The 12,051-nt window shown below is 39.7% G+C and overlaps 1 protein-coding gene across 11 annotated transcripts in view; it reads right to left on the bottom strand.

Moving 5' to 3' along the window:
• Nucleotides 1-12,051, bottom strand: part of LOC134339515 (dystrobrevin beta) — a 587,877-nt gene that overhangs the window by 92,208 nt on the left and 483,618 nt on the right. The gene's annotated exons all lie outside the window — the stretch shown is intronic.

The following is a 12,051-nucleotide window of genomic DNA, read 5'->3' as shown; positions in this document are numbered from 1 at the left end:
TGCTAAAAGGGCAATGTTACAATAGCCATGAAGGAATTCAATATGCAGTTAAGGAAAATCAGGTTGGTGCTAGATTCCAGGAGGGGGAATTTCTAGAGTGCCAATGAGATGGCTTTTAAGAGCAGCTCGTGGTTGAGCCCACTAGGGGATCAGCTATTCAGGATTGAGTGTTGTGCAATGATCTGGAATTAATTAGCAAGCTTAAAGTAAAAGAACCCTTAGGGGTAAATGATCATAACATGATCAAATTCACCCTGAAATTTGAGGAGGAGAAGCTGAAGTCAGATGTGCCAGTATTACCGAGGAGTAAAGGGAATTACAGAGGCATGAGAGAGGAGTTGGCCAGAATTGATTGGAAAAGAATACTGGCAGGGATGACAGCAGAGCAGCAATGGCTGCAATTTCTGGAATCAATTCAGAAGGCACAGAATATATACACCCCAAAGAGGAAGAAGTATTCTAAAGGAAAGATGGCAAAACCATGGCTAACAAGAGAAGTCAACGCCAGCATAAAAGCCAGCGAAAGGCCATATAATAGAGAAACCACATTAGTGGAAAGTTAGTGGATTGGGAAGCTTTGAAAAACCAACAGAAGGCAACTAAAAAGTCATTAAGAAGGTAAAATCGAATGATTGAATATGAAAGTAAGCTAGCCAATAATATTGAAGAGGATACCAAAAGTTTTTTCAGACACATAAAGTGTAAAAGAGAGGCGAGAATGGATATCGGCCTATTGGAAAACGATGCCGGGGAGGTAGCAATGGGATACAAGGAAATGGCAGATGAACTGAATAAGTAATTTGCATCAGTCTTCGCTATGGAAGACACGAACAGTATGGTGGAAGTTCCAGGTGTATGAAGTGTGTGAAGGTATCATAACTAGGGAGAAGGTTTTTGGGAAACTGAAAGGTCTGAGCTAGGTAAGTCACACGGAGCAGATGGTGTACAGCCCAAGGTTCTGAAAGAGGTGGCTGAAGAGATCATGGAGGCATTAGTAATTCTTTCAAGAATCACTAGATTCTGGAATGGTTCCGGAAGACTAGAAAATTGCAAATGTCACTCCACTCTTCAAGAAGGGAGAGAGGCAGAAGAAAGGAAATTATAGGCCAGTTAGACTGACCTCAGTGGTTGGGAAGATATTGGAGTCGATGATTAAGCATGAGATCTCAGGTTACTTGGAGGCACATGATAAAATAGGCCGTAGTCAGCATGATTTTCTTAAGGGAATATCTTGCCTGACAAATTTGTTGGAATTATTTGAAGAAATAACAAACAGGATGGACAAAGGAAAAATGATTGATGTTGCCTTCTTGGATTTTTCAGAAGGGTTTGTACGAGGTACCGGTTTAACAAACTGCGAGCCCGTGGTATTACCGGAAACATTCAAACATGGGTAAAGCAGTGGCTGATTGGCAGGAGGCAAAGAGTGGGAATAAAGGGAACCTTTTCTCGTTGGCTGCCAGTGACTAGTGATGTTCCACAGGGGTCTGTCTTAGGACTGATTCTTTTTACATTATATGTCAATGATTTGGATGATGAAATTGATGGCTTTGGTGCAAAGTTCACAGTTGATATGAAAATAGATGGAGGGCAGGTAGTTTTGAGGAAGTAGAGAGGGCACAGAATTTAGACAGATTAGGAGAATGGGCAAAGAAATGGCAGATGGAAGAGTGTCAGGAAATGAATGGTCATGCACTTTAGCAGAAGAAATAAAAGGGTTGACTATTTTCTAAACAGAAAGAAAATATAAAAATCTGAGGTGCAAATGGACTTGGGGATTTTTATGCAGGATTCCCTAAAGGCTAATTTGCAGCTTGAGTTTGCAGTGAGGAAGGCAAATGCAATGTAAGCATTTATCTCAAGAGGACGAGAATATAAAAGCAAAGGTGTAATGTTGAGGCTTTATAAAGCACTGGTGAGGCCTCACTTGGAGTATGCTGAGCAGTTTTGTGTCCTTTATTGTAGAAAGAATGAGCTGAATCTGGACAGCATTCAAAGGAGGTTCAGGAAAATGATTACAGGATTGAATGGCTTGGCATATGAAGTGCACTTGATGGCTCTGAGCCTGTATTCACTAGAATTCAGAAAAATGAGGAGTGACTTCATTGAGACCTATCGAATAGCCTTGATAGATATGATGTGGAGAGGATGTTTTCTATGGTCGGAAAGTCTAAGACCAGAGGACACAGCCTCAGAATAGAGGGTCATCCTTTAGTATGGAGATGAAGAGGAATTTCTTCAGCCAGAGAGTGGTGAATCTGTGGAATTCTTTGCCACAAGCAGTGGTGGAGGCCAAGCTTTTATGTATATTTAAGGCAGAAGTTGATAGATTCTTGACTGGTCAGGGCATGAAGGGATACAGGGAGAAGGCAGGAATTGGGGCTGAGGGGAAAATTGGATCAGCCATGATGAAATAGTGGAGCAGACTTGATAGGCCAAAGGTCATATGGAAACGTCAATTATTTACTCATTTTCATAAATGTTGCTTGGCCTGCTGAGTTCCTCCAGTATTTTTGCGTGATTCTCTGTTTTTACTCAATTTCTGACACTTTTTTAATTTTTAGTTGCCAATTAAAGACATGTTTGTGTCCAGTGCATGCAATGAATTTACAATTAAACTCCAGAAACTTGGCTTAAGAATATTTACCTTGGCAAATTCAATAGCATATTACGTTAATTACATTGGAAATTTAGTCACACTGGGATGCATTTGTCATCAAAAAGACAAATAAACATTTTGCATATTTGACTCTTTTTTTCCCTGTAGATAATTTGTGAAAGATTTTATTACAAATTGAGATTTTGTAATAAAATACAAGGTTAGAAATGAGCAAAGAGGTGAAAAGTGATTAAGATCACACTTCTATGCAATTTTCTGGCAAACGAAGCTAATTTGTTGGCATGTCTTCACAACCAATACACATCCCACACCCAAATATCCTGGGAAATCCTTGATTGCAAACACCGATAAAAAGCTGTATGTCGATGTATCTTTTATCTGGATGCTGAGTGAACTGAGTACAGTAACTATTGCACCTTATTTTGGTCAGTGAAGTTAAATGCTTTATTCCAGCTGAGTATTCTAAAATGCTGGATCTAACCACTAACAATTGGAGGAGGACAGGAGAAGGATACACATGAAAGACACCATATTCAGTCTAAGGGGTCAAAGGGCTACATTCATATTGCAAAAGGGATACATCTGTATTAAGAGGTGAGGTAGTCTAATTACTTGCAGAACAAAGGCAATATGGGATCCTCTTCAAGGAATGGTTAATGTCAATGAATTCAGAAAACATGTCTACCCATCACTGAAATTTGCAATATAATAAACACCTTTGCTGTGAAATTAGTGAAATGACAAATAATCTACATTTCTTAAAGAGGAACAGTGGAATTAGTTCACAAAAGAATTGGAAATCATGCAGAACTTACATCATGCACAGTGACCAAGAACACAAACTGAGTTGGGAGACTGGCATTCTTGCTCCCAAGGAATGCCTTCCAGCTCGTCACAGGCTGGGTGTAGAAGTGACGTTAAAGATATCAGAAAGAAAACAATCTCTTGCCAAATAAGATGCTACTAATTTTCCTAGCTCTCAAGGAAATCTTCCATTAATTAAAATAATGTCAACTTATCTTGATCTCTGTCTGGCCAGTGTTTATTTCACCTGAACATTTCACCTCATTTTAGAGTGAGACATGCCTTGTATCAGATAAGCTCAAGTGAAATGCACAGGCATTCTCTCGATGGGAGAAGCCAGAATCTTTCCCCCATTTCAATCTGCTACTCTTCCCTCTCCTGCCTCTGTCATTTTGCTTGGGTGTACCTGAAAATTTGCATTTCCACTTCTACTTTTGACATGGGTTCTGCTCAAAATATTTTGTCTTTTCCAATGACCACAGTGCCTTTCACTTGTTGACTGCTGCATTTCTGACAATGTTCACACTTGGGAGAACTAACCAAACTAGGTGATACCCCATGAATAGTAAGGCTCATGGAGTACTGAGCACCAGTGGGACCATGGTTTTATTGTCTAAGGATCCCTGAAGACAGAATTTGAAGCTGATTTGTGTTTGTCATATTTGTAATGTACTTTCTACTACTTCAAAAACCTAATCTTCATGGCATTTATACCCTGGACATTTATGACTATGACAATAAACTTGGATGTGGAACTTGCAACAGATAGACAAGTTGATGAAGCAGTAACACAGAATGCTCATCTTCAATAGCTGGAGTACAGAATACATAGCAGAGAGATTATGGTACAACTACAAAAAACATTACTTAGACTACATCTGGAGCTCTAAGTGCAGTTCTATAGGATCAATACAACTGCACTGGAGAAAGTGCAGAGGAGATTCACCAGGACGTAGCTTGGGATAAAGTGCTTATGTTATGAGAGACCAGATAGGTTGTCACGAGGAATAGATTGGCATTGTTTTTCTTGGGGCAGAAAATGATGAGGGAGGGCCTGAGTGGGATGCAGAAATTGATGAAGGGCAGAGATAGGATGAACAGTGATAAAATCTTACCCCTTAACAAAGCCGTCTAATACCTAAGGATATTTGTTTGAGGTAAGACGGATCTACAGAAAAATTTTACCATTCTAGAAAGTGCTTGAAATCTGGAATGCACCCTCTGAAGCAGCAGCAAACACAGTCAGCCATGATCAAATGGCGGTGGAGACTCGATGTACAAATAGCCTAATTCTGCTCCGATCTCTTCCAAGTACTCTCACGAGATGCGAGAAACATTCAGATGAGCACTCAAAGCACTTCCATGGTATAGAAGGCAGTGGTTCTGGAAAATGAACAGTTCTTGACTGGCATTATAGACATGGATGGTCAAACAGCCTGTGCTGTACAACATCTTAACTCTTTCTTGGTATGAGAGTCTTCATAATTAGGTTGGTGGTGAATATTGGTAGCTCAGGTTGAGGCGATCACCTTTGGAGACTGCAACAAGAACTACGCTGGCTAGACAGGACGTAAGCTCTCAACTCGTTTACAAGAACACAAACTGGTGGTACGGAGACATGACCCACTGTCGCTGATCTCGGTATGTGAAAACCATGAAGGACACCACTCTAACTGGGGCACCACAGAGATTCTGGTGCAGGCAGACATGAAGCAGGCACAAGAGTTTTTAGAAGCATGGATCTCTTCTGATAGCTCTGTAAACAAACATATCGAAACAGACGCCATCTACGAGCCCCTAAGAGCCAAAGAAACACAAACCAATAGAATTCAAAGGACAACTGAAGGGATAGCCAATCAGGACTGAGGCAAGTGAATGGGGCTCTATATAAATGTGAGCACTCCCAGAAAGAAACCCCAACAACTGTGCATTGAGGATGTCACCTCGACTGGTGATAAAAGGTCTGCATGCTAATTGCCAAACTCGGCGAACACAACATAAAATCTCTTCATAATTCCATATATTCTGCAACAGAGGTTCACAGCTAATCCTTGTAAACAGAAGCACCTAATGAAATATGACTGAAACACTGCTTCATTGTAAGAAATGTTTAGCACCTTTGAGCATATAACTGGCACCTCTAAAAGTTCAGGTATTATAACTGCTATGTCTTCCGGATGTGGTTTGTTTATTTCTAATTACTAGACCTCACTGCTTAATTGTAAGTTCACAGCTGTCGTTGATTACTCAAAATCATGTTATTAAGCAATTAGTTTTCATCATTGGGCCGGCCAGTTTACTATCATTTGCACATTTCAGTCAGTTAGAAGCAATTTGTTGAGAGTTGAAGGAGTTTTGATCAATATTTGAATCTACTTTTCATGAGGACGGTGTGAAGTTAATGTCTTTTTACACTGGCTCCTTGCGTACTGTAACGCACGGGTGAATAATAAAACGCCTTCAACTACCGCTACGCCGGGACTGGAGTTATCTATCTAGCTGAAGAAAACAGGGAAAATCTTGAGTGAGGGAAGAATAACAATATATTGTCTTTATTCATTAAAATGAACTTTTTTTGTGAAGGTGAGGAGATACAGTAAAAATCAATTTATGTTTGATTCCCCTTTCCAATGCTGTACTCATTTCTAGTTTTCAATTGAATTAAAGAAAAGTTGATCAACTGAAGGGAAAGGAGAACTAATGACTCTGAACATAACTTTAATATCGCAGACGTTGTGACAGAAGCAGCATTGCACATCAGAATTATCTAGTCTAAATTTAGTCAGTGGGAAGAGCAATTATGCAAATCACAACACCTTTCCTTGTATTTCTGATTAATGATATTCGCACAGATCTTCAAACAGAATGGCTCACTCAACGTATTCCGGCTAACTGGGCCATCAGTTAATCGGGGCTGCCATTTATCTGGGACAATTCTTGACGAATAAAAACTAAATCAAGCAAATAATTTTCCATAGATGCCAAGTTCCTCCAGCATTTTGTGTGTGTTGTTTGGATTTCCAACATCTGCATATTTTCACTTTATGCTTTTCACTTATTTGGGACGCTATGCCACTTAAATGGGACAGGAGTGTTGCCAAACAGTGTCTAATTAGTGTTAGTTGTGTGCACTTGCATAGCACTCCATGATCATTTTTTAAATAACGTCAGTCGTGTGTGCTCGTGTTCAAAAAGCAGTGATTTTGTCACACATTGCAGGAGAGAAAGACCATTTGTAACTTATGCTTACCAGAGTTTCAAGCATTCAGGCTTGGAGATGCTAGAAACAGCCGGAGCTAAAGTGAAACAATTTCACTACTTCAACAAATTAGGAATTACAAAGGTATTGGCAATCATCTTGAATGTTATAATGAAAACGAAGATTTGGAGGATGTAATCATCCAAAACATTGTATGAAAGCAGTCAATTATTTGCACTGTGTCTGTGTTGATTTCACTCATTTACACTCTAAAGAGCAGCACTACCGATGAATACCTCCACCAATAACTATTAGGAACTAATACACAGTTTTACAGTATGTAGAGCTATTGATAGTGTTCTAATTTGTTGTTTCATTTAAATATATAAATTGTTACTCAGATAAATAGTAGTTTGTTTTTATTTTCCTTTTTAACTTTCCTCATGAAATTTCTGCTAATTGGGGAAACTGCTTAACTGGGCCAAAATGTACTGGTCCCAGCATGTCCCAATTAATCGGAATCCACAGTAATTGGCTAAAGACAGAGTCCCTTTTTAGCTTCATTAGTTGCACAGTGACTGCCTTCCTAAATGGGTTTCAAAGGTACTTATTTGGCCTCAGGATACAGTTTATGTGAAAATACCACTCAAACTAGCTCAGCAGATACAATAACTTGACTACCTGAGCAAGATGTCAATGTGTCAAAATGATTGCTTGGCACAAATAAAATTATCAGGTAAAAAAAATCCTAAAATGATTGTGAAGGTATTTGAAAAGGATTTAGATATTTGTCCTGCTAAGGCAATTCATTGCCTGGAGGAGTCAGCTGGTTGTCTTCTAATGGAGCCTGATTAATTTACATTGAGTCCATCAGGCAAGAAGCAATTCATAAGGAAATAAAACAGAAAACTACATCAAGATGTTCAGGAAAATAACTTTTTTTCTTGAGGATCTATTCTTAAAATATTTTGGCTGAAACGATTCATCTCTTCAAGCATCATTCCTTTCTATCTGATTCCTATCCGTGCACTTAAAAAGAAAGCATGATTTTAACTTTCACTCATTTTGGAATAGCTGGGAGAGGTAGTCCATAAAACCCACCAGCAGAGGGCTTGAGTCAGGTGAAGTGGTCAATCTGTGTGGCATCTTACTCCACTCTGTGGTTTCACTGAGAACTAAAAAGCATAGTTTACATCAAGTAACTGAGGCTCCAGTGCTGAACATTGCAGGCACTGCAATCGCAATAACCAAACATTAAGTTGAGACATAGGATATTCATTTACTGTTAATCAGTAAATATGTTATGGTAGGGTGAACTGAATATCCTCCTCCTGTGACAGATTACTCGATTAAAATATAAATACAGAATACTTATACAGCTTTTTAATCTGTGGTGAAGTGCAAATTGTTTTTTTTAATAATTGAAAACTTGCATAAGTGAACAATATAGTTAAGAAAAAGGAGATTCAAATCAGAATTTATTGATTCTTTTATTGAAACATCAGTGGCAAAGCTTGAAGACAGATGTCTCCAAATAAATTGGGTACTTCTTAGACTTCAGAGGTTAGTGCTATCACAGTATCAGGATAAGCACTACCTTTAGTTCTTACATAACAGATTAAAAATCTGAACTTCTATCAATTTAAGCACATAATTTGATAAAATGGACAGATAACTGCCTAGACGGTGCTGATGGTGAGCTGGTGGTTCCAGGAATTTATCCCGGTCACTGAAGTGTTCAGGATAGCCTCTTTCGGACTTTTAGGGTTATAACAATAATAACTGTAATTTATAACTTAGAGACACAGCACAGTAACAGGCACTTCTGGCCCAACGAGTCTACACTGTTTGATTACACACATGACCAATTAATCTATTGACCTGTTCATCATTGGAATGTGGGAGGAAACGTGCAGAAGATGTGAAAATGCAACGATCGGCCTGAAATGTCGACTGTTTATTCATTTCCATAAATGCTGTCTGACCAGCTGAGTTCCTCAAGCTTTTTGTGGGCGTTGCTCTGGATTTCCATCATCTGCAGAATCTCTTGTGTTTATAAAATGCAATCATTGTGTGTTTGTGAAAGTCAGCAAAATATAGATGTTATAATTGAAAGTGCCTCTCAGGACATGAAGATGCCTGATCTTCTACAGCAATGGTACAAGACATCTCAACCTAAGTTTGAGGGAAGTCAGATCAGTCACAATCACAAACAAGAGAAAATCTGCAGACGCTGGAAATCCAAGCAACACACACAAAATGCTGGAGGAACTCAGCAGGCCAGGCAGCATCAATGGAAAAGAGAACAGTCGATGTTTTGGGCCAGAACCTTTTGGCAGGACTGGAGGACAGAAAGCTGAGGAGGAGATTTGAAAGGTGGGGGGAGGGGAGGGAGAAACGCTAGGTGACAAGTGAAACTTGAAGGGGGAGGAATGAAGCAAAGAGCAGGGAAGATTGGGAAGTTGATTGGTGAAAGCGACAGAAGGCCATGGAAGAAAGAAAGGTGGGGGGGGGGGGGAGGAGCACCAGAGGGAGGCCATGGGCAGGCAAGGAGATGACATGAGAGAGGGACACAAGAAGAAATTTTCGAATGGAAGAAGGACACTACAGTGGCTGAGGATTGGGGAGCTTTTAAAAGCTTGCAGAAAGAAACTAAGAAAGTCATTAGGAAGGAAAAGATTAATTATGAAAGGAAGCTGGCGACTAATATCAAAGATTCTAAAAGCTTTTCTAAGTATATAAACAGTAAAAGAGAGTTGAAGGTAGATATAGGACCAATAGAAAATGATGCTGGAGATATTTTAATGAGAGAGTCACAGAGATGGCAGAGGAACCGAATGCATATTTTGCATTAGTCTTCACAGTAGATAACATCTGCAGTATACCAGACATTCAAGAGAGTCAGGGAAGTGAAGTATATGCAGTGAAAATTATGACTGAGAAGTGGCTCAGGAAGCTTAACTGTCTGAGGGTGGATAAATCTCCCGGACCTAATGGAATGCACCCTTGGGTTCTGAAGGAAGTAGTTGGAGAGACTGTGGAGGCATTAACAATGATCTTTCAATGTACCGGATGACTGGAAAATTGCAAAAGGGTGGGAAGCAGCAGAAAGGAAACTATAGACCTGTTAGCCTGACATCAGTGGTTGGGAAGTTGTTGGAATTGATTTTTAGGGATGAGATTACAGAGTACCTGGAGGCAAATAACAAGATAGGCCAAAGTCAGCATGGTTTCCTGAAAGAAAAATCCTGCCTGACAAACTTAATGCAATTGTTTGAGGAAATTACAAGTAGGGTAGACAAAGGAGATGCAGTAGACGTGGTGTACTTGGATTTTCAGAAGGCCTTTGACAAGGTGCTGCACATGAGGCTGCTTAGCAAGATAAGATCCCATGGAATTACTGGGAAGTTACTAGCGTGGGTGGAGCATTGGCTGATCGGCAGAAAACAGAGAGTGGGAATAAAGGGATCCTATTCTGGCTGGCTGCTAGTTACGAGTGGAGTTCAACAGGGGTCAGTGTAGGGCCCACTGCTTTTTAAGATGTACGTCAATGATTTGGACTATGGGATTAATGGATTTGTGGCTAAATTTGCCAATGATATAAAGATAGGTGGAGGAGCAGGTAGTGTTGAGGAAACAGAGAGCCTGCAGAGAGACTTAGATATTTTAGGGGAATGGGCAAAGAAGTGGCAAATGAAATACAATGTTGGAAAGTGTATGGTCATGCATTTGGGTGGAAGAAATAAACTGGCAAATTATTATTTAGATGGGGAGAGAATTCAAAATGCAGAGATGCAAAAGGACTTGGGAGTCCTTGTACAGGATACACTAAAGGTTAACCTCCAGGCTGAGTCGATGGTGAAGAAGATGAATGCAATGTTGGCATTCGTTTCTAGAGGTACAGAATATAAGAGCAGGGATGTGATGTTGAGGCTCTATAAGGCACTTGAGAGACCTCACTTGGAGTACTGTGTGCAGTTTTGGGCTCCTTATTTTAGAAAGGATATACTGTACTGACATTGGAGAGGGTTCAGAGAAGAATCACGAGAATGATTCCAGGAATGAAAGGGTTACCGTATGAGGAACGTCTAGCAGCTCATGGGCTGTATTCCCTGGCGTTCAGGAGAATGGGGGGGTGGTGGAATCTCATAGAAACATTCCAAATGTTAAAAGGCCTGAATAGATTAGATATGGCAAAGTTATTTCCCATGGTAGGGGATTCCAGGACAAGAGGGCACGACTTCAGGATTGAAGGACGTCCATCTGAAATGGAGATGCAGAGAATTTACTTTAGGCAGAGGGTGATAAATCTGTGGAATTCGTTGCCACGAGTGGCTGTTGAGGCCAAGTCAAAGGGATCATTTAAGGTTCTTGATTAGCCAGGGCATCAAAGGGTATGGGGAGAAGGCAAGGGGAGTGGGGATGACTGGAAGAACTGGATCAGCTCATGATTGAATGGTGGAGCAGACTCAATGGGATGAATGGCCTACTTCTGCTCCTGTATCTTATGGTCTTATAGGGACAAGGGGATGGGAAATGGTGAAGGGGTAGGGGAGGCATTACTGTCACAATCTTAGTGAATGGCAGAGCAGCCTTGAATGGCTTACTCCTGTTCCTATTTTTAAGCTTGGCAATGTTTAAGAATGGCAGGAAAGTATAATCAGATAGCCATTTAGTTGTTTAGTTGTAAAATAAAACTTTGTTAACAGTTCTATAATTTGGTCTACTTTTCATTCTAGCATTTCTACAAGAAATGGCCTTCAACTTTGCTGCAAACAAGCAGTAGCGGTAACTAATTGCTGAACTGGAAAAATAAAAACAAGTAGGAACAATCATGTCCCTTTGCCGTGATATACAGAAAGTCTACTGTTGCATTGTTTTGCATTAGGGATTAAATTTTGGAAAACATGTTGGTGCTCTGGTTCATCAAATAGCTTTGGAGTGGTTCAGCACAAAGATAGGTAGAGCTATTAAAAGAATATGAAAGGAAACCTGAGGGACGTCATAATTGACACAAAAAGTTTCATGATTTTATTAGAAGAGCTGTTATGTGTAATCTGGTCATGTTAAATAAGGGAATGATTAAAATTGATAATAGAATGGATGCACTATTGCTGAGTTAGAGAGTTTGGTATATCATGCAAAAAATATGAAAATGGCCAACTTACTAACACAAGTGTAGCTTAAAAAGATGACGCCCCTTAAATGGAGCAAAAAGCAAGCTTCACTAAAGAATAATGTATGGCAGGAATCTGTTGGAAATACTGAGAAAGAAGATGGTTCAGTTTTGAATTTTTCTTTTGAAAAGTGTACCTTCAAACCAAATTTTGTTTTGTGTGATACAGTGATGTGGAAAAGAAAAATTAAAGAAAATACCTATCTTCAGGTAAATGGCAATTCATTTTTTATAAAATAATCAATACTTGCT

This window comes from Mobula hypostoma, chromosome 2, assembly GCF_963921235.1.
Source record: "Mobula hypostoma chromosome 2, sMobHyp1.1, whole genome shotgun sequence".
Taxonomy (NCBI): Eukaryota; Metazoa; Chordata; class Chondrichthyes; order Myliobatiformes; family Myliobatidae; genus Mobula; species Mobula hypostoma.
This window is presented reverse-complemented; position numbering and strand designations above follow the sequence as displayed.